The 23,781-nt window shown below is 46.6% G+C and overlaps 1 protein-coding gene across 1 annotated transcript in view; it reads left to right on the top strand.

Annotated features, from left to right (window-relative positions):
• SHANK1 (SH3 and multiple ankyrin repeat domains 1) overlaps positions 1-23,781 on the top strand; it is a 1,748,119-nt gene that overhangs the window by 675,663 nt on the left and 1,048,675 nt on the right. The gene's annotated exons all lie outside the window — the stretch shown is intronic.

The raw sequence follows: 23,781 nt of genomic DNA, 5'->3' as shown, positions 1-23,781 counted from the left end.
GAATGCGGTCGCAAAACATTTGCATTTGACCACCTACTAGGTGGTAAGACATTCGCCTTTGTGAATGTTTGTAAAAACATTTTTAAGAGCAGGCTGTGGTCCCTCAAACCACTGCCTACTCTTAAAAAATTAAAAGAAAACTTTTCATTTTTATTTTTGTGAAGCATCTCGTTTTCCTTTAAGGGAAATGGGCTACTTCACAAAACAAAATGATTACTTTATTTAAAAGCAATCACAGACATGGTGGTCTGCTGATCTCAGCAGGCCACCATCCCTGTGATTTTTGCGATTCTTAAGGGGTCGTAAATTGTGACCTACCTCATTAATATTCATGAGGTAGGTCATTTGTGACCCCATAGGAATCGCAGAAAGTTTACTGCACACTTCCATGCATGCTGTTTTGCGGTTCCCTAATTGTGAATCGCAATGTTTCGCAATTAGGTAATCGCAAAATATTTTTTTGATGCATCTGGCCCTTGATGTCTCCCTCCATCCACAACAAACAGGATGATCTTGGATGTTACTCCTTGCAATTCTGATTCAAGCATGTGAATCTAAGAAAGATATCCCAATACTGTATAGGAAAATAAGTTACTTACCAGTAACTATGGTTATCCAGTATTGATATCTTTCATAGATTCATGAGCAACCCACCCTCCTCCCCACCAAGGTTTGTTCTCTATTGTTTTATGAGATACTCGTTTCTCACTTGTGCTTGGAAAATCAGAGGGAAACTGCCTCTGCTGGGAGAGTTCTAGAGGGTGCTAGCACACTCAACATTTGGTCCTTTTTTAAAAGGACATATATAGGCTATTTACAACATGGCCCTGAGCCATTATAGCCTATGGCATTAATTAAATACTGCTTGATTATGTTACCGTGGGACTCCCATCTCGACGGTGGGGAATGGTTCAAGCATGTCAATCTATGAAAGATACCAATACTGAATAACCGTAGTTACAGGTAAATATCTTATTTTCATATCTTCGAATGACCCTCAAGGGGGAAGGCTTTGGAGGCCATTGTCCTGCTGACTGAGTGTGCCCTAAATACCTGCTTCATTTATCACTCATCTTATCTCTATCTCTATGGTCACAATGACATTGCAGTGCAGGGCTTGTTGATAACAGTTAGAAGGTGGTTCACACCAAGCGGTCTGAACTCCCCAGTCATAGTCTCAAATGGTTTAATTCATCTTACCACAACCTACTAAGGGAAATTCTTGGATTCTGAATAGGAAATAAGTTAAGTGTTACTCTTAGTTCATCTGAAAATTGAAAACCTAACCCCATTTTGGGTAAACATTCTCCCCAAGGCATCCTTTGCTCTTACATCTGACAGCCTTTTACGCAAAACCAGACAAAGAACGTTAACCAGCTTATCTGGTAATTCTCTCCTGAACAAATATTTATTCTGTTGCCATGAGAGGAACACATGGAGTGCCTGGTGGACATCCCAAAGGCTAGCATACTTTGGTTCCGGTGGTACAGAGAGCCTCATTCCTCTTAATAACCATTGGATGATCACTAGTTGCCACACCATCCACCAAGGTATGACCTGCTGAAATGGCAGACCTAAATGTATTTAACGACCTGTAAGCTTGGCTGTCTGATGCTGGCTATAAAATCATGGACAAGCTCAGGCACAACGGGATTAGCGATCCACACATCAACAAGTCCAGCGTCACCTAGCTGACTTATACCTTTTGAAGTTTCTGTCAACCAAGCCTTCTTAATGAGCTCTTCAGCCTGTTCTGAGAGTCCAGTGGTCCTTGTAGTCCTCCATGCCATGAGTTGGAGCGACCCCTCTGTCACCGGGTGATGGAAATTGACAAATCCAATTAAAGTTCTATCAGTACTGGGACCCAGATTTGAAACTTCCCAAATCGGAGTGATTAAGATCAGGATTATTTCTTGCATATCTTCTTGGCTGCCTACGTTCATGAAGAATGGCAGAAAGGCATAATTGACTTCGGGTGTCCACACCTGCAGACATGCATGTGTCGCTGCTACCTTTTTTTCTTGGTAGTTTTATATAGCACAAACTAGACCTGACGATATCAGATATCAGAGCGCTTTACATGAGCACCAGTTTCGTTACAGATGGACACATTTATTTTTGTTAGGCACAGGGAGATCAAGTGATTTGCCCAGAATTACAGGATGTTGAGCGTCTTTGCCGAGACTTGATCCCGGTTCCCCGGCTTCGAGGTCGACCGCTCTAGCCGTAAGACTATATCCTCTCTCCTGACCTCTGGGTCAGGGCTTCAATTTTAGTATCTTGTTAGCTGATGATCCAGTCTGGAGGTGAACATGTCTGTACCCCATCTTCGCAGGAGTACTTTGAGCAACCCGGTTATGATTTCCCTGTGCTGACATCTTGAAAATATTTCAATTGCCAATCCGCGCCCATATGCTTCTTGATATTTTAGTCCTACTTTCCTCTGTACTATGTATGGGTCTTCCGGAGCAATTGCCTCTTGAAACGCTGTTAGGATCGTGTTCCAAGCTTCTGCAATGGGGTATTTATATAATCCTAATGGGATATTGATATAATCCTAACTTGTCCTCTCTTGCCAGTGATATTGCTTCTGCCTTAGCACAGTTCAACATAGACTGAGACCAGGCTTTTAACGATGGGGGGGGTCAATGGCTTTCCAGCGAGGTGTAACTAGTCTCTTGGCCACTACTAGGCCCAGATCCAAGAATCTGGAGGAGGCTTTGTGTTTTTTAGTTCTGGGGAATATTCCTGTGATACATGCCAACCACGTTGTCAGAAATGCCGTCAGTGCACTTAGACAATAATTGTGTCACCCCGTGCCAGTAGTACTGGGGAAACAGCCACTACAACTCAGGCATCACATCGCGATGCCATTACAACACGGTAGTTACAACGACCTCGTTGTTACCACGCAATGCCATTACTACGCAAGTCATTACATCGACTTGCAGTAGATGGCGTGCTAACATTAGAACTAGTATTTATTTATTTATTTAAGAGTTTTATATAGCGCTAGGTAGACCCGAGGGTATCAAAGCGCTTTACAGCATTATCACACGTAAGATGAATTAACACAGTAATATGTACAGTGAGTCAGGACGCATTGCAGAGTATCTTCGTAAAGAGCACATTGTCCGAGGGTATCAGAGCGCTTTACGGCATTATCTCACGTAAGATAAATTAACACAGTAATATGTACAGTGAGTCAGGACGCATCGCAGAGTATCTTCGTATATAGCACATTATCCTTCGTAAGATATGATTAACATAGTAGGATGTACGTGTCTCATGACGCTTCACATAAATGTCGTCGTAGAAAGCACCATGTCTCTTGGCGAGATTAATGAGGCAAGGTCTTAGTGTCAAAGTGTCCGTGTGCTACTGTAGGCAGGCTTCATTGGTTAGGCCTTAGCTATCCATTCGTGAGAGAACGATTGAGGAGGAGGTCTTTTAGCTGCCTTTTGAATATTTGGTAGGAGGGATTGGTCCTGATATGGATTGGTATGGAGTTCCAGATTTTGGGCTCATTTCCTGCGAAGGAGCGAGATGCGTTATTTTGTTTGCGAGTTTTCGGCGGGATAAGGAGTAGAGTGTTGGTACTCCTTAGGCTTCTTGTCTGACCGGCCTTCTGGAGTTTTGAGACCAGGTAGGCGTGATTCCCTGTGTGCAGCGCTTTGTGTGTGAGGTTGGCAGTTTTGAAGTTGGCACGCATTTTGATTGGGAGCCATTTTAGCTCTCTGAGTGCAGGTGAGATGTGTTCATATTTCTTGACTCCGGTGACCATTCCGGCTGCTGCGTTCAGAGTTGATCTGAGGGGAGCTAGGTGAGATTTTGCTGATCATGTGAGGGTTGCATTCCCGTAGTCCAGTCTTGACAGCACCAGGGATTGAGTGGCTTGTTCATTGGGAGGGATGGAGGGTTTTATTTTGTTGAATAGTTTAAGGTTGAGGAAGGCGCTCTTTGCAGTGTTCTTGATGTGTTTGCTCACGTCTAGAGTGATTCCCAGCGATTTTACAGAATCGGCTGGGGTAGGGTTATAGTTGAGAGCATTAATAGCTTTTAACCATTCTGTGATTTGGGGGTTCTTCTCCTTGTTGGAGATGAGGAGGATTTCTGTCTTGTCTTAGTTTAGTTTCAGGTGGCTGTGTGATAACCAGTGCTGAACTTCTATCAGAGTGTCGTTCAGTCTCTGAATATCTTCAATGGATGAGGTTTCCAGATAGATCTGGGTATCGTCAGCATAGAGGTGGAAGGGAATGTTGTTTTTTTTAGTATGGTGGTAAGTGGTTCCATATAGATGTTGAAAAGCTGCGGCAAGAGAACTGATCCTTGTGGGAAACCCCTGCTAACAGGGAGTAGGTCCGACGAGAAGTTTTTGAGTTTTTTTTTCTTTGGGTGCGGTTCTGTAGAAAAGAGGTGAACCATTGTAAGACCAAAAGAGGTGAACCATTGTTAGACCACCTCTTCTGCTCCAACCCGTTCTTGGAGTGTCTTAATGAGAAGTTTATGGTCAACCATGTCAAAGGCTGCCAATAGGTCGAGGAGTATGAGTAGGCAACATTGGCCTGTGTCAAGAGATTTGTGCATATCGTCTTTTATATTTAGGATCGCTGTCTCTGTGCTGCATCCTTTTCTGAAACCCTATTGGTGGGGGTCAAAAAGGGTGTGCTGTCCAGGTGTTGAGTACGTTGGAGGAGAACACATCTTTCCAGGATTTTCGCTAGGAGAGGGAGGTTGGAGATGGGTCTGAAGTTGTTCAGATTGTTTGTGTTAGAGCCCGTTTTTTTCAGTAGAGGTGTGACTTGGCCGATTTTGGGACAATCCGGCATGACTCCAGTGCTTAGGGAGCCGTTTATGTTGCGCATAGCGACGCAGCGCATGCGCTGCTCGCCTTGGCAAGATCTTTTGTCGTCGCTTTTTGGGCGGAAGGGAGACAGGAGATGTGCACGCGTACGGACAGGAGATGTGCACTCCGTACGCATTCACATCTCCTGTCCCCACGTAGGGCTGGCGTTTCAACACAGAGCGCGCATGGCGCTCTTTCACTTTCCCTCCCTCTCTCCCCCCGTCGGCTCCAGATCATATCGGAACCTCCCAGGGAATTAGTTTCGTTTTCTTCACTAGATTTACACTTACTTCCATGCACACTAATGCATGTCCGTCTTCTCAACCACCCCTCCACCTGCAGCTGTGAATGCAGAACTCCCACCCCGCTGTCTCTCCACAAGCGTGCACCTTCCCATCTGCCTCCACCTGCGGCAACGCACCCTGCACACACCGCTCCCCGCGACCGTCTGTGGCGTACTGGAATGGGCTCATTACTCCAAGTCGACACGTGCTGTGTTAAATGGGCCAGAGATTGGCAATTATCTCTGCAGAAGGTAAGGGCGGGCCTGGTCAATCAGAAACAGAAGGCGGAGGGAGGGGGGCTCACCGCAGGGCTAAAGTGATTAGAACCACGAGCAGAGCCACTACGCTCCAGCATGAGCTATCGCTTATAAGGCAGCCCCCCCCAACAGTCCTATCCGAAAAGAAAGTCCAGGAAACAAACCCACGAGAGAAGAAAAGGTCCAACCACCATCGTTCGTATAGTTGATGTTCCATCCAGACTGCACTTACAAGTCAAACTCAAAACTGGAATCTAACATCTGCAGACACTTCTAGCTTCCGGCAGAGCAGCACGCAGTAATGCTACCATCGAGAAGTGTCCAGAACCTACCGATTCTTGTATCCAGAAGAGAGCTTTGTAGTCTGCGTCAATATTGGCGCTGCAGAAATGTTTGCTGGCACTGAAGATTCTGGCATCCTAAAATGTCCGCAGAGCATGACAAATTCAGGCATCCAGACTTGTATATAGATAGTGAAGATTCGAACATGTAGAGATCTGGCACCCAAAAAATGTCTGCAGACACTAATCATTGTCGATACTGGCAATCAAAGATGTTTGCATACCTTGAGGATTTTGGTCTCCAGAGAAGTCTTTCACTGTCACTGCCTATGCTGGCATTCAGAGATTTTTGCAGATACAGTTGATTTTAGCGTCTAACAGTCAATGTGACATGGGCATGGAATCCATGTCACCACAGAAGACCAGATAAGTCCCAAACAATTAACGTGGAGAGCAGAACTGCCTTTCTGTTCAATTCGCGTTTTTGAAATTTTTATTTTACTGCATTTCTAAATCTCTCCCTCGTCAAGATAGCAGGTTTTGGGCATGAAGATGAGGTCAAAATTGCATGGTATTTACAGTGAGCTGATAAGCAAAACAAATAGCCAATGCCGAGCCTGACCACTTGGGAGAGGGATATGTCTCCAGTCCTGGGGAATATTTCTTTCAGTCCACCTTCAAGCTCAGAAACAATGGGAGGCAGTTCCAAAAGTTGATTTATTTTTTTACTATAGTGAGATCCTTCCTAAACCAATTGCATCTTGACAGACAGCAATTAACGGTTGTGAGAGGCTTAACTTGGGCAGCTGGTCAGTTGCTATGGATGCATCGCAGGTAGCCACAAAATGGCTTGCGGTACAGTGTTTTAAGTTTCTGCTTGACAAGTAGTGATTAATCGATTTCGGTACTGGAATGATGTGGCCAGTACCTTGTAGATCGGAAATAAGGAAAAGCAGTACAGTTTTGAGCCCTGTAGAGCATCCACATTGCTTATGCCTAGTGAACTCAGTGGATTCCATTACAATAACTGATCTGGGTAAAGACACATTTTGTACTTGTAGTCATTGTTTACGAGAAGCCAGGCTGGCAAAGTTGTGCCTCTTTTACTGCCAGCCTTGCTTCTTGTAAGTAAGGACTCTAATTACAAAATGCATGTTTAAAGGGCGCTTGCAGGTTTTCAAAAAGCAAAAACAAAAGGCATTGTTATTTTCAATGCCAATAGCTCAAACTCTTGCAAATGCGAGACCTATTGCATTGCAAATGCTTGTTATAATCTTGGTCCAGAGCGGGGCTAGGGAGAGTTTGAGCTTTTTGGCCAGTTGGGCAGGTATGGTATCCAGCACGTGTGCTGAGGGTTTGGAGTTGGAAATCATTTTGATTACCTCTGCTTCGGAGATGGGATTGAACGATTTCCATTGGTTTGCGGGGTGCTTGGGAGTGGTCTCTTCTGTCTCTGGGGGCAATTTACTGGTGGGGGTGCTACGGTGAACGTCCAGGGAGAGTTCTATCTTGGTGATTTTGTCATTGAAGAAATTGGCAAAGTTATCGCATAGGTCTTTGGAGGCCGCAGCTAGAGTCGAAGTGGGTTTGGAAGTTTGTTGCCTAATGAGATTGAAGAGTTCTTTGGGCCTGTTTTTAGCATTGCCAAGGGCATTACAAAAGAAGGAAGTCTTTTCTTTCATTGTGTGTTTTTTATATTTCCCGCGAACTGTTTAGAGTCTTTCTGCAGCTCTTAGTTCTCTTCTTTCGGAGTTTATGTCTGTGTTGAACCATGATCTAGATGGTATGTTCCTGACTCTTTTTAGTTTCAGGGGGGCTATTTGGTCCATAATGGAGATCATAGTAGTGTTGTAGTGAGAGGTGAGTTCTGTTGTTGAGAGCTCGCCGTTGTGGATGGGGTTTACCCTTTCCTCCAGGTCTTCAAGGGGAATCTGACTTCGATTTCTTGCCCAGTGGGGGGGGTCTTGTGTACAGGGCTGTCACTGGATCATTTGGTTGATGCAGAAGAGAATGATATGGTGATCAGACCAGTCAACAGGCAAGGTGTGATCGATGGAGGCTAAATGTGGTTGAGCGATAATGTCATCCAGGTTTGAGCCTCTGTTGTGGGTTTTCTCAGTGCTGTGTTGAGTTAGGTTGTTGTTGATTAGGAGATCGTTTAGGGTTTTGATTAGTGTGTTGTTCTCGTTCCAGTGTAGGTTGAAGTCGCCTAGAATTATGCTGTTGGAGTCACGGAGTCAGTAGTGAGTTATCAGGTCGGGGAGGTGAGCTCCGAATGAGGCAGTGTTTCCTGGTGGATGGTAGAGGAGATGGCAGAGTAGTGTTTTGTTATTGCTTGTCTTAATGGTGGCAGTGAGACATTCGAAAGAGTTATATTTCAGGGCATTGGTTTCCGTCACGGGGATGTTGTTTTTGTGTATGATGGCTAAACCTCCTCCTCGTTGTTTTTTTCTGTCTTTGTGGATGATTGCGAAGCCCGGGGGCACTAGCATGTCCATAGTTGGGGGGGAGATCTGGTTTAGCCATGTTTCGGTGATGAACGTGATGTCTATGTCGTGGGTGAGGATGGTCTCAGACAGTTCTGTAGCATGTTTGGTGGCCGATCTGCAGTTAATGAGCATGCAGTTTGTAGAGGATTCCTCCTTTTTGTTTTATTTCTTTAGGGATCCCTGGGGATATTGGTGAGGAAGGCTAGGGGTCTTGAGGATCTGGGGGGGGGGGGGGGGAGGGGGAACGGTGTCTTCCAAATCCAGTGATAACCTGGATTTTGGAGCTGGAGGGGGCAGTAGTGGATGTGTCATACGAGGAGGCAAGATCCATAGTTTACTATTCCAACACCTTCCCAACTGTTGCATAGGCTGGAGTTGGAATCGTAAATTATACATTTCTAATGTCAGCGCGCCATCTACTGCAAGTGGATGTAATGACTTGCGTAGTAATGGCTTTGCGTGGTAACAACGCGGTCGTTGTAATGACAGCGTTGTAATGGTACGGATTGTGATGACTCGCGTTGTAATAAGTTATATTCATAGTACTGCAATCTAGGGCATGACCACATCATATGTAAAAAAAAAAACAGCATCAATCATATTGCATCACGGACAACAGGCGTCTGCCCTCACAAAATACCTATTAATTTTGTCAGGGAAGAGGTACTCCCTGTGAACTATGTGAAATTGAATCAGTCTAAATCTAACATTCCTAGGCATCTGTCTTGGACTCCCCAACAGCAGAGCCCACTCTTTAGATGGGTAGGATCTTTCCATGTCTACTTCCCATCTAGCCTGCAGTGGCGTTAGATCGGCCAGAGTATACTCACTCATTGATTCCGTGAACCATTTTATAAGGTGCCGTCCTGTACCCATCACATGTATATACTGCATCAGGAGGTGTGTTGGAAGTTCCTGTGAGATATGACCCCAGCGGTTGAACTCCATCCTCTTCAGTCAATGAGAGAAATGGGTGTAGCACCCCATCTGCATACAGATCTCCCAGTGTGTGTATGTCAGCAGCAATGCCAGTTTGCTAGCTCCGTCATACTAATTCGACCCACACCCCTTTGGTATAACCAGCAATGGAATAGCGGGCACATACAGTGTTGCTGCCCTAGGAAGATAGAGGGCTCTGCGAAAGCACTTCAACGCTATTGCTACCAAAAGGGTACGTGATGTGAGTTAGTGCATGGATGAAAGAGCGAATACTGGGGCCTACTCTCTTCTGTATCCTCAAGATGTAATTCTGCGACCCATTTCACCGCCCACTGTATTTGGGATGCCAAGTAATAATGATATATTAGGTAGAGTTGGCCAACCGCTCCTGTGTTAGATATTATTTAACTAACATCACTCTACAGCATGTGTTACTCCCTAAAAGATTTCTAATCATGCCTTCCAATGATCAAAAAAGGATGCCGGTAGAAGTAACATGAGGTTAGCAAAGTAATAAAGCAGACGGGGCAGCATTACCATTTTAATTAGCACCACCCGACCTGCAACTGACAGGTTCAGTGTTTTCCAGAACTCCATTTGAGATCTTAAACCTGTAATCGCTCATGGAAGATTACCCTCCAGGAGGTCCCAGTCAGTATGATACACTCTGATACCTAAATATCGAAACTGACCGGCTGCCAGGCCACCACCACCAACTGAGGATCTTCTGCACCAACAGTAAAGGGGAACAGACAGGACTTTCCCCCAATTCACACCAAGTTCTGTTATCAAAGCAAATAATTTAATTGATTCAGGAATGAACTGGGCTATGGCCTGCAAATCTCTAATGTAGAGCAGGATGTCATCAGCGTAGAGTGATGTGGAATGTAACTCCCTCCCTAGGCGCACGACCCATTCTGGCACAGACTGGCGTAGTGCCATTGCCAGGGGCTCTATATTCAGGGAAAAGATTAACGGGGAAAGGGCACAACCCAGCCTACTACCCCTCTGTATCGGTATTGGCCCTAAGAACAGAGATCCCAAGCGAACATGAATCGCAGGCGCCCCATATAGCAATTTAATGAGACTTAAAAAATATGCCCCAAATCCAAATTGCATCAGTACCTCAAACATGTAAGGCCAATCCACAGTGTTGGCTTTTTCCAGGTCTAATACCAGACAATCTTCTCCTCTCCGTCCGGGCCAGGGACCTTGCCAGACAGCAGTGCTCTCATGGTACCCCTTACCTCCTCCTGTGTTACCGGGGTTTCTAATTCTCTATGCCGCTCCGGTGTATGGGTAAAAAAGGTAAGACCATCAAGGAAGGCAAGAATTTCCATCATTGGGGCATTTAGGGGCGTTCTGTATAACCAAGTGAAATTCCCAGTCAATTCATTATGAATTTTGTGCTGGGTATACTGAATTCTGCCTTCTGAGGACTGGAGTGCAGTGATGGGTCCGGCGGAGTGGTCCAGTTGGACCAACCAGGCCAGCAGGGACCCAGGCCGGTCAGCTTGAGCATGCGCTAACGCTGAATGCTCTGCGAAATTCAAACAACGTTGACATTCTAGGAGATCTGTGTGTTTCTTCCGTGGCTCCAATAGTGGAGTGGAATCAGGCAGTCCGGCTAGGGCTTGAGTTTCTAGCGTTAACAAAGATTTTTCCACGTCTGTCAGTTCTGTTTCTACCTGCCTCTTCAGACCACAGCCCAGCCCCAAGCACCGTCCCCGTAGTGTGACTTTCAAAACCGCCCACTCCAACATGAGAGGCGAGGCAGATCCAGTATTTTGCATGAAATATTCACCAATGGCTTTCCCGATTGAGTCTCGGAAGACTGGGTCCTCCAGCATCGCTGGCTGTAATCGCCACGTAGGGATGCCGGGTACTCTGCCCTCCCATGCGCCGTGACATAGTGTTGATTGTGGTTGGAGTGTGTGTAGCTACAATAATCTGAGCCAGTTATGTAAGGGAGCAGAGAGGAGGAGCCTAAGAATGTTATCTAATCGCACATGCAGATCATGAACAGAGTAGAAGGAATATATGCTCTCTCGGGGTTACGATGCCTCCAAATATCTGTCAAGTTCCATCCATGCAACCACTCTCACAGTGCTTTGGAATTGGCTACAGCTGCTGTACCTTTTAGCAGGGGAAAGGATCTATCTAGTCCAGTGTCTATGACACTGTTAAAATCCCCTCCAATCAACCACGGTATATCACACCATTTGGTCAGTATTAGGGATAGTGTACGAAGGAACTTACCTTGGTCTGTATTAGGGGCGTATATATTGCCTAATAATACATGGCACCGTCCAATCATCCTTTTAGACACACATATACACCCTCCTTGTCAACCAAGGACTCCTCAACAGTATAAGGTGTACCTGGTCGGATCCAGATCAGGGCCCCCCTTGCAAACAAGGAATAATCCGTGGCGTATAACTTACCCCTCCATTTCTTTTTAAGTCTGGCTATCTCATTCTTGTTTAAATACGTCTCCTGTAGAATGGCAATACGCACATTGTGTCTTTTCAGGTAAGAGTAGACTGCATATCCACGGGATGGTGTACAAAGACACCGCACGTTCCAAGTGAGTATTGTATGCTCCATCACGACACTACGTTATGCACAAGTAAAGGGTAGTCAGGCCTTACATGCAGTCATGTGTGTAAGGCAGCTGTGTATTAAGTTATCACCCTTTATACCCAAACGGAAAAACCTTATCTGTGTACCAACTGGTTCCCTGTAGAAGGGAGAAGAGGAGGATGGTGAGCCCCTATGGGGCAAGTCATTGCGATATCCCCAGATGAATCATGTCTATGCATATAAGGATATATGTAACGGAAAGTAACCCCCAAGTTCCACCCGTGAACCTGGACACAGTATTCCGCATTCATAACACAAAGCAAGTAAAACAGTGCTAGTTGACCTACAATAAGTGTCCACCAGTTACTGTCCTGCAGAAATATTTGTAGTGCAAACATTCCCCCCAAGTTATCATACAATACCATCTACAGTCTGTGGCATAACATCAGGCATTAGCAATGACAGCATCAGATAGTCCAGCTGCGGACAAGCCCTCACCTTTACTGAATGCTTCCACCACTTCAGTCATCTGCTCCGCCACTTGTACCGCTTTCTGCCTCCCTTGTCGAATTTGATTTGGTTCCGGTGCCACTGAAAAACCAAGGCGCTGTCTCCTAGGGGTCATCCAATAGAAGGGGGACCCCTAGAGATCAGATGGGTAGGCAGAGGGAGCAGGGGAAACACAGAATAAAAATATCAATAGGAATTACCGACTGCCTACAACAGAGACATATAGATAAGCCCAGGGCTGGGTCTGGATTAAATAGGCAACCACAGGCTGTGACTGACACAAAGGAGCAAAGGGACGTAAGAAAAATGATTGTCAAAATTAGTTTATTTGAATATAAAGAATCAAGATAATGGTCATTAGGAAAAAAGAATAAATTATAAATTACCTGATACAAACATGTATAGGTCCCACACTAACCAATCATACACACATTCATTCCCACAGCATACTAATTTATTCGACAAACACATAATTTCAGAGAACCAAATCATTTCATACATAAGTTAAAAATCATCAATATTGGAAAGTTAACAGTTTCACAAATTGATAGTTCCAAAAAAAACTCGTGCTCTCCCAATTCTTAAGGACAGACGGAGTCTTCAGGTAGGCACGGGATAATGAAAGCCAACGCACAATTCGGTGTTGGGCCCACAGGGGGCTACACCTTCATCAGGGCAAAGGAGGTAACAAACGTGTGGGACACATAATGGACACATTTAAATCAGGTAGGTAGCTAATGGTAGCCCTCTATTCTAGGGATGGAAATTATTCAGGGACTCAGGGGGCTCAGAAGAACGATTCCAAGAAATTAGTAGGGCAGCAAGCTCAGAGTATGTTCAACATACAACAACATCACGGCCAGTATCCACTGTGGGAGGCCCGAAGCGCCAAATATTGGTTCCAATGACAGTATTAGATGCGCTTATCAATTACACCGGACAAAGGACAGGATAAATTCCGTCCGTAATTTAGCAGCAATGAAGAAAGTAACCGGGTAACATCATCCGAATGGGGACAGATAAGCTTCCGGGTAAGTATCTTCGCGAGCCTGTATTTGAATGCTGTTGGGAGTCGAGGAAGTTGGACGGTAGAAAATCACGTGAGAGCGTGCATGGATCGTGGATAATTAAGCCGCAATGAGGAAGATGGCTGGGTAGCATCATCCGAGTAGGGGCAAAACAGCTTTCGGGACCGAAAGCTGTTTTGCCCCTACTCGGATGTGTCAGTTACGGCCTGTGGTTGCCAATTTAATCCAGACCCAGTCCTGGGTTTATCTATATCTCTCTGTTGTAGGCAGTCGGTAATTCCTATTGATATTTTGATGCTGTCTCCTAGGTGGTCGACGACGATCCTGGCTTCGCTGGCATCACCATTTCTAGTGCCTGTAAGGCCTGTTGGGCACGGTCCCGAGAAACTGGCCTGTGGTTTCGAGCCAGTCCCAGACGTCCTGCAAACTGACTTCTAGGGTTAAGGTCATCCTTTCTGGGCCCTAGGTTTGTGCAGCAGTGGTCAGTGTCTTGCATGGCTTTGCGCTTCTGGCGTGGAAAGTCGTATACAGAACTGACGTCAGCGTGCGAGGGCGGCGTCTATGTAGCTACCGCGACGTCCTCCCGGCGACCACGACACCGACGACGAACGCAGAGTCGACTGACGCTACCTTCCGACGCGCAGGGGTACTGCTGACGAAAAACTTTCCGGATCCAGTCTGACGCCTGGGGGTGATTCTAAGGTAAGAAATCTATAACTGACCTATGTTTCTTACAGATATATCGTTATGGAAGGTAAGTAACTTGTTCTTCTGTGCCAACAGACTCAAGCCCACCAACTTCTCAAGAGAGCTCTTCGAATTGGTCAATTTTCTCTCTGCACCTAGATGGCTTTCAGGTTTTGCAATTGTTTGGCAAACGTTATTGGGACGGAAGCTGCATTAATATTTTCAGTCGACAACATTCGAACCATGGTGGATACATGGCAGGCCCCTAGATTTCCTTGAGTCCTACACTTTTCAACCTGTGTGTTTCCCCACTGGCACAGCTCATAAGGTCCTCTGGGTTGCAGACTATATCATATGCCGATGGTACGCAAATTATTGTTTAAATGACCAAAGATGCGCACACTGTCGCCTCTAGTTTTAAAAACTGCATGCAGGCGGTAGCCACTTGGATGAACAAAAACTACTTGAGGCTGAATGGAGACAAGACTGAGGTCTTGATCTTTGGGAGCCAACCCTCTATCTCAGACAACTGCTGGTTGCTGGAAATGCTGGGCACCCTACTCATGCCCAAAGATTCAGTAAAAAACCTGGGAATCCTGGTAGATACTAATTTGTCATATGACCTTCAGGTCAATCAAACTTTATCAATATGTTTTTGGATTATTAGGATTATCAGAAAGGTGTTCCCCTTTTTTCCCATTTCAGAACATAAACAAGTAACTGTGGCCTGATTTCATCTAGGTTAGATTATTGTAATGGTTTATACTTGCATATCAATAAATCTGCCATTGCCAAACTGCAGCTGGTACAGAATGCTGCGACGAGACTGATTCTCGACATCCCCAAATATCAATCCATCTCTGCTGGGATTTTGAAGCTTCACTACCTACCTATAAACAAGAGTATTATGTTTATTGTTCATCAGACGCTATATAATACTTTACCGAGAGGAATGAGGTTTTTTTTTAATTGGTGTATCCCCTCTTGACAACTTCACTCAGCACAGTGAAACCATGTGGTTGTTCCTAAATGTCAAAAGTCTAAATAGGGTGGCAGAGCCTTTTCAGTTGCTGCAGCTAAGCTGTGGAAATTCTCTTCCATCATCGGTCACCTGTTGTTACACTCTTTTTTTTTTTTTTTTTTTTTTTTTAAAAACCTTTATTTGTGCATAGTAAAAGAACAAATACGGGCCTACAACCATCAGGCCGGCCACAATACGGTTGAGCACAGAGACAAACAATACATCCCCTGTGCGTCAAGGTCAAGATTAGCAACGATTCAGGATTCATACACTGGAGGGATCCTTGACACCGGGGGAAGGAGAAGTGAAGGTTAATTTTAAGGTTTTCAAAAAAATTTTTATCGGGAAAAAAGTCAGTAAAGGATAGAAACAAGGAGATTCGAGTCCGCAAGTCGGCTTCATACACTGGAGAGCAGCAGCATCATTAAAACAGCCATAGAAAATCTCATACAGTAAGGCGATGCAATTAGATAACAGGATCATCACAGTAGTAAATACGCACCCCCTAAAAGCCGCCCCCACTCAATCCACCCCACACCCGGACCCCGAATCGAAACAAGTATAGCGCAGAGACATGAAAGAAAGAGGCCCATAGAACTAAAAAAGAAACAGTAAATTACCCCCCCACCCTACACCAATGCGGAGGCTATGGCCTACCCCCCCCCCCAGCATAGTGCCTGTCGCCCAATGAACCCGAAATATAGACGAGAGAGAAAGTAGGAATAGAGTAAAGAAACTAAGAGAAGAAAGAAGAAAGGAGGCGGGGAGGAGCCCACGTATCCTCAGGAGCGCCCGACACCACCGGCCAACCAAGCCTCCACACACTGAAACCCCACTACACCCAAAGGCGGTCGTGGGAAGATAGCATGTAACACCACGGAAATGAAGGCAGACAGATCGCGACGAGTGCGCACAACATAAGTAGACAATTCCAGTCCCAGTCCAGCCCGGCCGTGAAGCCATGATGATAGAAAGTAATCTAGCCCTGGCCCGATCGCGGGCGTACGATTAGACCCGCCCCCTCGTGAATGCCCCGCATCCCGAACAGACAAAGACAATATGGCCACTTGGGAGAAGATGGAGAAGTAGAGTCACAAAATGGCCGCCGATCATCTATTGAGGTCCCCTTGCACACCATATAAAATCCAGACCTGGCTTGTAAAGTACATGAGTTCCACATAAAAGGAGTCGTAGGCCACCGTGAACAGTTCCTCGAGGTCGCCAGGTGTAGTTCAGCTGGAAACTCCTGCGGGCACGGTGAGGCAGGCAACAACAAAGCAGGCAGCAATGACCGGGGAAACAAAGTATCTGCCATTGAGCAGGAGAGCGATTGATCCTGAGCGCCGGGAAAGCCAAATGCAGACACCAGTGTAGCACCGTTATACCCAGTCGTTGCTTCCCCGCAGGAGGACCACAGCACTGGCAGACTCACGTCTTGTTGATCACAAACGGGGCGCTCACGGCCCGCAGCAGACAGTGTAGAGTCGAACCGCTCACTCAGCTTTTGCAAGCCGACACACAATTGCAGACGAAAGTCCCGCAGGGCAGCCAGAACGGAGCCGTATGTCAGCGGAAGCTGCGTCCCCCCAACGGCAGCAATCCGGGACGGCACTGGGGAGCTGGAGTCTGGTAGAGGGAGGGCGAAGCGGGCAGCGGGCGAGACCGGAGCATCACCCCCCAGCAGCGAGCAGGCAATCAGCGCCATGTTTTACCGTTGAACGGTACCGTGGCCAGGGGGGGGATCGTGACAAGGAGGCAATTCCCAACAGGTCTGCGCCGCAACAGGTGAAAGCCAGCAGTCTCTTCCCCTCCCTCAGGCTCTCTTTGCAGCCGACTAGACCATAGAAGAAGGGGGTCTGCAGCCTTCTACAGCGTGGTCCACAGAGCGGGGTAGGAGACCCGCCACACCGGGGCTTACCCTCTGGCTCCAGCCCATCAGATGCAGGGTACAGGAGGTGTCCGGGCGTCTCTCTCCCGGCTCTTCTGGCGACCGTGCGTGGCGTGAGGCGGGATCGGGACCTCGGGCTCAGATTTGCACCAGCGGGTCCGGTGACTGCAACGATTCCAGGGGGCCGGCCGAGGCCACAGTAGAGCAAGGGTCCAGGGCGGGGAACAAAGGCACCAAAAACTCCGGCATCCGGGCGGGCTAAGACTTCGGGAAAGCGGCGGCGCAGTCAGCGCGTCGTCGCACGCGTTGCACCTCGAAAATCGGCAAGGATAGGAATCAGGATGATAGTCCGAGGCCAAGGGCCGACGGAGCCGGGCGCTCAAGCGACTGCTCCGGTCGCCATCTTGGCTCCTCCCCCCTCTGTTGTTACACTCTTATCTTGCATTAGTCTTGGTTCTGATTTCTCCGGATTAATGAAGCCTAAGTTCTGCAACAACGAAATGGACATTCCGTGTGTGTTAGAAATGGGATCTCTGGTTGGCTAAGGCTTGCGCCAAAGCCAAGCAGAGACCACCACTCTAGTCAGGGCGAGGGAGTTACACGCTGAAGATAACCCCTGCTCACCCCCTTGGTAGCTTGGCACGAACAGTCAGGCTTATCCCGGAGGCAATGTGTAAAGCGTTTGTGTGACACACACACACAGCAGCAACAAACTAGGCACAGCACAAAAGGAACTCCACATAAGGTTATATCAAAAATAGCCTTTGTATTCTCATAACACATTAGAATGGTAATCACATAATATACATTGTGCCACCTGGCACTAGGTAATATCTACAAGGGATTATTTACACCTGGCAGGGCCACTTGGACCACTGTCAGCACCATCACTTAGAACACAGCAACATGTAGAACATATAATACGTAGAACACCACCAGTACTCACTGGTCATTACTGTACTCAGCATCATCCTGTAACATAAACGATATTATGCACAGTCTCACATTAGGCGCAAAATACATGGTACACCAACCTTATCAGTCTAACATATTAGACCCTAACCTTCTAAGCATCACTCACATTAGGGGTAAAACTCACAGTAGGACATAAACCCACATTAGGCCCAAACCTCACCAGCTTAGACACATTATGCAATACCCTCCTAATCATAAACACATTACGCAATAATCAAGGTAGGTCAGCATAAGCATAATCATAGGCAGGTACCATACTAGGAATAAACCTATTAGGCCTAACCACAGAACTGACCCCAGGCCACCGGGCCTTTCAGTGGGGCGCAAATGCCCTATGTCCAGAAATATTAGGGCTTCTCCAGGGTTATCCCATTAGCCCTCTGGCTGCCAATGCAGCGATCAACAGTGCGCAGTTGCACAAACCTAAATGTAGCAGCTGCTCACTACTTGCTGGACAGCTGTGGAGCAGAACGTGGACCTGGGCACTCACTGTGCCTCTCATTAAAACCAAAAATGCCCCTGTGGTGCAGCTGCCCGCTACTGCGGTGCAGCTGTGTCCAGCCAGACAGCCCTGGCACTCACTGTGCCTCTGGAGCAACCGCGGGACTCTTCTAATCAAATTGTGCCAAAATTGCAGCTGCCCGCTATGGCGGGCCAGCTGTAAATAACCAAAGAGGCCCTCTCCCAGAAACTGCCCCTTTTTGTTGGGGCTGCCCGCGCTCTGGCGGCGCAGCCCTGCTCCTCCAAGATCGGCACTAACTGTGCCTCAGGGGGTACAAAACTCGGCTCTGGTTTGCCCCACTCACCGGGGCTCTTCTGGTGCCTCCTCTGGCAGGGGGGAGGCACTGACAATCGGCCACAGGGAATCCCGACTCACTGGGATAACTCTGTGGGCTCCTCCTCCAGCGCCGGTCTCATCTGCGGCCCAGGACCCTCTTGAGGCTCCAACATCGGGACTCCTGGCCAGCTGGTAGACTGCACCTGGGGATCCCCTCACCTCACGGCAGCCCCGCCACAAGGGCAGTGCGGCTAGTCTCCCTTCGCCCGGTCCCCCTTGTTGGGACCGGGACTTCACCGGTAAACCCGCGAGGCGCTGCACGGCTTCCCCCAGGCAGGGGGAAGCGGAAGTGGAGCCCACCAGGCCCCGCCCATAGTCAGGCACGGGCACCTGGTTTCCGGTTCACCAAAACGGGCCGCGGTGGTGACTTCTTTCTTTTGGCCGCAGTGCGGGGTGGGCACCCGCTCCTCCCCTGAAACGCGGGGTGGGCACCCGCCGTAAATCAGCACAGTCGCAGGGTGGGCACCCGCCAAATAAATAACAAGAACGCAGGGTGAGCTCCTGCGACGAGATAGACATCAAATGTAGGGGAATCCCTACATCGGGATTCCCGCTCCAGAGGTCGCAGCACAGCGCTGCAAAGCCCTTGCCCTCCCACAGGCACTTTAAATGTAAAGCGCTCCTCTTCTCCTGTCTGGGCAAGGCTCGAGTCCTTCTTCTGGGCGCAAAGGCTGGACAGGGAATCCAGCAATGAATAATCTAGCGCTCACCAGGCGCTAAATTCAAGCAAAAGTCAGGGGGCACAAGCGCACCCCTTCATGGGGTCACAGCCAAGTAAAAGGTCCCAAGCACAAAGTTCCTTTAGGGATCAAGGGGCAATGCAGGGCCCAGGGAGGCAAGCCTTCATGGCAGGCCCCCCTGGGCCCCAGCAGCAGCATCACCCGGCAGGATTCAGGAACAAGGACTGAACATCTTCTTGGGGTCACAGCCCTTCTACTTATACCAACATTTCCTTTGTCTGTAGTGCAGGGCATGGGGGAACCAGATGCAACTGGTTCAGGGGGGATTTGTGGCATTTTGTTTTGCAAGCTCCTCTCCCCCTTTGTCAGGTGGGGGTTCGCCATCAGACACACCACAGGGGGGCGGAGCCAGCATTCACTAGGGAAGACACAATCCTATTCAGAGTCAGGGGATTACCCCTCCTACTACTCTTAGCCCAGGTGTCCCATTCAGCCTAGCGCTGACTCACCCTGCCCCTCCTGGAGCCACCCACACCTCTCAGCTCCTGTCACTCACAAGCCTGACATGCAATTCACATCAGGCAGGCAGACACATAGCACACAGAAATGCCAACTTCTAAAAGTGGCATTTCTCCACCAGTCACCATAAATCTGCGCACACCATTGCGCAGCATTTATTCTCACAAGTTCATACATACTAAATCCTACCCTGCCGCTCCTCTCATACCAGGAACTACCACGGACACACTTATACCCAATGCATTCCTATGGGAGGGCAGGCCAATCTCACCACACGCACACAGAGAGCGCACGCACTTTAAACTGGACCACAGTGCTAAAGTGCTCAGAGTCCTAAAATCACCAACACTAGGTTACAGAAAAAGGCTAGGAGAATGCAAAAAGTTTCGGGGTGGACCTGCCAAAAGGGCCAAGTCCAACAGTGTGTGTAATATCGGCATTGATCCATGATCATTATGTTGAGGTATACTATCAGCCTCACTCATCTTGTGCGGAAAAACTCCCTGAACAGTCTCAGCGCCTTCATGAAGCACCACGGATGAAAGTCCAAAGTGTAGTGCTCTGAATTATACACCTTGTGATTTCATAGGAACTTTGAATATGTAAACGGGTGCTTGAGTGTTGAATGCAGCTGCCCGATGGCTTGTATTCGTGTGTAAATTCCTGAAGGAGGGGACCCCAAACCTTTCTTTAAACAAGATCACGGTAATGCCACCTCATGCATAGTTACCAACAGTGATCACTTCAGTCTGTCAGGGAGGTATGCCCGTGGTTATGTAAAAAAAGCTGTATTAATGTGGAAGGCATCTAGGTGGGTAATACATATCAGCCATAGCTACAAAGCTCCTAGCACCAAGGTTATATTATTAGTAATAAGTCTCCCCAAGCCTCATGATTTAGCAATCAAATATGAGCTTTGAATATATTTTGGAAACTCAACTTTTTTTCTCCAGCTTGTGAGTTCTGAAAATGTACACTTTTGAATTTTGCTTTACATATATTAAATCAACCAAGTAAATGCTTCTAATTTTGCAGGCTGGGCTGCTCACAGGAGAGCTACTTTCAGGTAGCTGAAGAGCTAGCAGTAGCTCACGAGCTTCTTGTAGAACTGTGGTCTAAAGTAATGCAATGGTGCCGTCTGGCATGTGTGGGAGTCTGATCAAATACTTTTGATTCGGATTGTCTGTATTAGTGTATGAGCACATTCTTGGGGGACTGAGTGTGGGTTAGTGTTTTAATCCAAATGTTTGACAATATGCATGTGTGTCTGGTCGTGCGCATGGATGTTGATTATGTGCATGGGTTTCTGGATATGTGTGAATTAATCTGTACCAGTTTCTGATAGCATGCATGTAAAAAACAGTTTTCTGGTGTGCATAGGTGCCTGATGATTGTGGTTGTTTGATGTGTGTGGACATCTAATGGTATGTGTAGGGATGTCTGATATCTTGGTTGTGCTATTAATCAACTTTTTACTCCTTCTCTCATTCATCCACTTACCAATCCGCGCAACCAGGCATAAAAAAAATCACCAATTTATTTTCTTTTTTTTTTAAAGCCCAAACTATTGACTTTGCATAGGATGGTTTAAATCTTGCTCATCCAGCAAGCTCCATGCAACCCGTGTGCAATCTTTTCTGCATTGTCGTCCTAATGTATTCTGCGATGTTATGGTTTGCCTTTCTGATCAACACAGATATCATGGTCTCTCAATCTGCTACCAGTCAAAGCCATTTGATACACAGATCATTATACTTTGGGCAATTAGGCAAGAAATGAGGTAGGCTAACAGTCTTTCTAAGCCAACTGTTGCAATACATGCCAATTAATTAATTTCCTCCTGATGCCCATGTTTGGTACTCCAAATGCAGTATGTTCAGTATGAATAGGGCATTCAGCGTTCTGTCTGTTTTCGTACTTGTGTCTTCTGGGGCCTTCTTTTCGGTTCTTCTTTGCTTGTTACCGTGCTTATTATCTCTTGGCTTCTTTCTCTCTCATTGTCAGTCTTCTTCTTATCCTCTTTAAGGTCTGCCTGTGTTTGCAATGCTCATGTTTCACTATTTCTGTACCTGCCTCATTGTCTCCTCCTTTTGCCTTTTATTAATAGTTTTAACTCTTATTTGTCAGTTTCTCTCTATTTGTCTCTTTCGGTGTCCTTGTGTTTTTCCTTCAGTATTTCTCTCTTGCAGTATTTGGCATATTTCTGCTTGTATTATTCTTTGTGTGCCTCTTCTTCGGTATTTTTGTGCTTATCCCAGTTTTTATCTGTTCCTCTCTTTTAGAGTGTCATTGTTTCTCTTTTTTGGTACCCCTCGGTCGGTTTGCCTGTAAATCTTTCTCTCTGCCTTTCAACCACTGTTTCTTTACTGATCGCTCTTTTGTCGGCACACTAGTGCAACTTCTTAATGTCTTAGTGCTTTCATAAATCGTTATATAGGTCTTTCTGTGTATCTTTTCAAAACTATTTTTATTGAAATTCAAACAAAAGATGCATTTCTCTGTATGTATGTGTTTTCTTTGTGTTGAAGATTAGTCTGTGGCTGAGTGTGTTTATCAGTACCTCCATTTTGTGCACAAGTTTGCAGCTGCCATTGTGTACCCTGGGACCTAGCGCATTCTTTTTCCCACATGCACCAAGGAGATATCACTTAGAAAACATAAATGCTATCTGTGTGTCTGTCAGTCTATTCATGAATGTGTTTTGTCATCTTTTCTTCTATCTCTATCTCTGCCTGTCACTCACTGTCTCTCTCCCACTCTCTATTTCTGTGTTTTCTTCCTTGGCATATTTGTCTTTCTGTTCGCAGAATAGTAGAAAATACTTAACCTTCCTGAGATAATTAGAAATGCTGCAGAAATATATTGTAGGCACATTTCTGTAGTTTTAGAGATTGCATTTTTCCAGCATTCCCCTTACAGGTTACAGTGTTTACTCCTAATTGTCATATCTGCTTTTTTGATGTACCACATTGTGACAATTGATTACGTTTCAGCTTGTGTTAACCCTTAAACTTACCTATCCCCTTCAGTGCAATTGATCTCTATCTCCCTAGAGTCAGTGGTTGATCTTCATTCTTCTTGTGTGCCGCAGCAATCCCTCTCAAGTTCTGAATACATAAAAGAGAGCAAAATGTAACCACTTTCCACCCACACCTTATCCTACTGCTGTGTATTTGGTGTCCTTCAAAAGACTGTGGCACGGAAAGGGGGACGGGGTTAGAAATGGGGCAGCTGGGAGTAGATTCTGTTGATGAGAGTTGAAAGACACATCAAAGAGGGTGACCTCTGCAGAGGTTCTTCCAAACACTGTATAATTAGTTCAGTACCCTACCTAAAGTCCTATTCCTTTCTCTGCTGACTGTTTTTAAAGAAGTAAATCAAGTAGCTGTTCAGTCTCACCTTCAAAAGTTATTAAGCACTTCCTGCTTCTAGTGCACGAGTGCCAGTTCTGTTGAGAAAACGTCTTTCCTGGTAGGAGAGAACTCTTCATTGCTTTCTTCAGACATTCAGCAACTGGCAACTGCCAGAGGGCAGAGCCTCCAATTTTTACATATCTCCATCCAAGATGGCGGTGAGATCTTGCATGTTCCTACATGAATAATGGAAGACTTCTCCTCCTGAGACCGACATTCCTCCTAAACGGGCAAGGTTTGCATAACTTTAAGCCCCATTGAAAAAAGCAGAAGGCAGCAGAAAGCCTTTACACAAACACTTTTCTGTGTTCAACCCCTACAAATGGTGGGAACAACTAAATCCCATGCCTCTCTCGAGCAGAGCAGGAGGGACATTTAGCGGGGTAACGGGTGGGAGCAAGCGGGGGATAAACTTCCAATGTCCTCTACAGTGACACTGATCATACTGGTTATCTCCAGTGTCAAGATACACGGATATGCTCTTGTTTCTCCCGAAAGTCAGTGATTCACCTTGATTCTTCTTGTGTGGGACAGATTGATTTT

Source organism: Triturus cristatus, chromosome 7 (assembly GCF_964204655.1).
Source record: "Triturus cristatus chromosome 7, aTriCri1.1, whole genome shotgun sequence".
NCBI lineage: Eukaryota > Metazoa > Chordata > Amphibia > Caudata > Salamandridae > Triturus > Triturus cristatus.
The sequence above is the reverse complement of the archived record's forward strand: the minus strand, read 5'-3'. Positions and strand labels throughout refer to the sequence as shown.